The sequence below is a fragment of the Limulus polyphemus genome, unplaced genomic scaffold (assembly GCF_000517525.1).
Source record: "Limulus polyphemus unplaced genomic scaffold, Limulus_polyphemus-2.1.2 Scaffold1920, whole genome shotgun sequence".
Taxonomy (NCBI): Eukaryota; Metazoa; Arthropoda; class Merostomata; order Xiphosura; family Limulidae; genus Limulus; species Limulus polyphemus.
In genome coordinates, this window is record NW_013667530.1 from 78,396 (window position 1) to 80,591 (window position 2,196).

Consider the following 2,196-nt stretch of genomic DNA (forward strand, 5'->3'; position numbering starts at 1 on the left):
GAGCCGAGTTTAAAATAGACCTTTATTTTCTAACTAATTATTTCATTTCTTTAAAACACCATTTTGAGCCTCATTAATTGAAGGAATTTAATAAGATTTTTTTTTCTATTTTCTCCAAATAACCATTAAAAAAGATAATGCTACTATTTAACTCTATGCTTATTCTTTGACAGGATGTAAGGATTACAAGTTTGGAGGTTTTTAAGCTTTATTTTAAAAAAGCCCCTGTACATAAAATCTTTATTTCGCCTTTAAATAAATTTTCTGGTTTAGTTTCTGATCTTCGTAAGTAATGTGTAAAAAGCCATGTAGGTCATTCACAATGATTCTTTATTTTCTTTTTCCTTTATTAAAATCACAGAAAAGAAACAAAGCCTTAAACGAAACTTTCACATTCAGTTTGACAAACAGGTGTATTTTGTGTGCCAGTATTTTTTTTGTATTCTTCTACTAACACCTCTCACGCTGTATACGAAATAAATTAAACAGAATACACAAAAATTTGAAACATAAACTTTCGAATTTCTTCTCTTTGATAATTGGTAAGAATGAACAAACTAAGTATCTACACAAACATTGGCAAAGCTTACGTTCGCCACACTATAATAGGTCTTTTACATAAACAAAGGACAAAGAATTGATTAACTATCATCAGGTAAAGAAATCCAAGTCATCCGCAATTGCTGAATATTTAAGCCAGTTGCTAAGCTACCAATTGTTAAAAAAAGCTGGATGAAGGTTACCCATTCAAACAATGTTTTGTTGCAGCGGAAAGAGTATCGGAAAATCTGTGGATAAAAAAGGGAGAGTTATCAAAATCAAACTATTCAATTACACGTATTCTATATACGAAGTATGTACAATTGTTTGTGGTATTTTAATTATGAGCTTTATCTTATAAAAATTCAGAATCGTTTATTTATTTATACCTTACATTGTATTTAAATATATATATATACATATAATGATTAGTGATGTATTAGTGTAAGAAGGTTTGTACAGTTATGTAATACTGTTCAATTTATCTAATCGTTTAATAGTAATGCATAACATATTGAAAACGATTATCAAGTTTCAAATTCATATAAGGCAAAAAAATAAAGATTAAAGATGATCACTACACCACACTTAATTCATAAAACAATATTAAGCAGTTAAAACGCCACCTAATATAAGTCAAATGAGATGATATATGTTTCTAAACAGTAGAAAAAGTTATGCAGAAAAACCTATACTTGAAACACATTCTAACTATCTTAAAACTGACACAATAATGAGAAAGCAACTTACCAGAAGTTAAAAGAAGAAGGGCAGAACGTTTATTCTTGCTCAACTGTTTTGGTTCTAGGTCTACTTGGCCTAGGTACTGGCTGTAGAGGGTAAGAGAATTAGATAAAGTAAAACAAGTGTCAAAAGGAAAATGAAAACATTTTATTCGTTTGTTTTTGAATTTCGCGCAAAGCTACACGAGGGCTATCTGCGCTAGCCGTCCCTAATTTAGCAGTGTAAGACTAGAGGGAAGGCAGCTAGTCATCACCACCCACCGCCAACTCTTGGGCTACTCTTTTACCAACGAATAGTGGGATTGACCGTCACATTATAACGCCCCCACGGCTAGCCGTATTCAAGAAAAAGACGAATGTAGTTTTTATAAATGAATGATAAGTATAGTTTCGGCAGAGAAACATTGAAAGAAACATTATTTAAGTCTTTTGTTTTGTTCTGTTTTTGTCCATTTTTTCATGGCTTTTTTTTTCTCTTTGGACAAATAAGCTTAGTTTAGACTTAAATATCAAGCCCAAGAATTTGATTTTGTTGCTAAAAGGTAATACTCACATGTAGATATCAGGTTTCCAAGCATTCCGCCTATACTCACATGTAGATATCAGATATTCAAGCATTCCGCCTATACTTACATGTAGATATCAGGTTTCCAAGATAACAAACCAAAATCAATGGTCAGTTTCGAAGCTCATAACGCTAAAATGCTAAGTTTATTCCCTGCTAATGTGCAGCATAGAAAGCTCATTGTGCACCTAACAACAAGCTATAAATGATATATCCATTCCTCTCACAGATAAATTATCTATCTTAGATTCTCTTTTCGCAGACGATATTACCTTCTGGTGTAGAACACGAAACTCTATCTTAGCTGTTGCCTCACATCAAACTGAGTAAATAAAAACTATATCACCT

At 31.7% G+C, this 2,196-nt stretch overlaps 1 long non-coding RNA gene across 1 annotated transcript; it reads right to left on the reverse strand.

The window, feature by feature from the left end:
- Positions 1–312: 312 nt before the first annotated feature.
- On the reverse strand, positions 313–1,377 carry LOC111087241. The gene is made up of 2 exons (XR_002611955.1): positions 1,291–1,377; positions 313–788 (listed from the first exon to the last, which is right to left on the reverse strand). It is a non-coding gene; the product is annotated as an uncharacterized LOC111087241 (long non-coding RNA).
- Between the last annotated feature and the right edge of the window lie 819 nt (positions 1,378–2,196).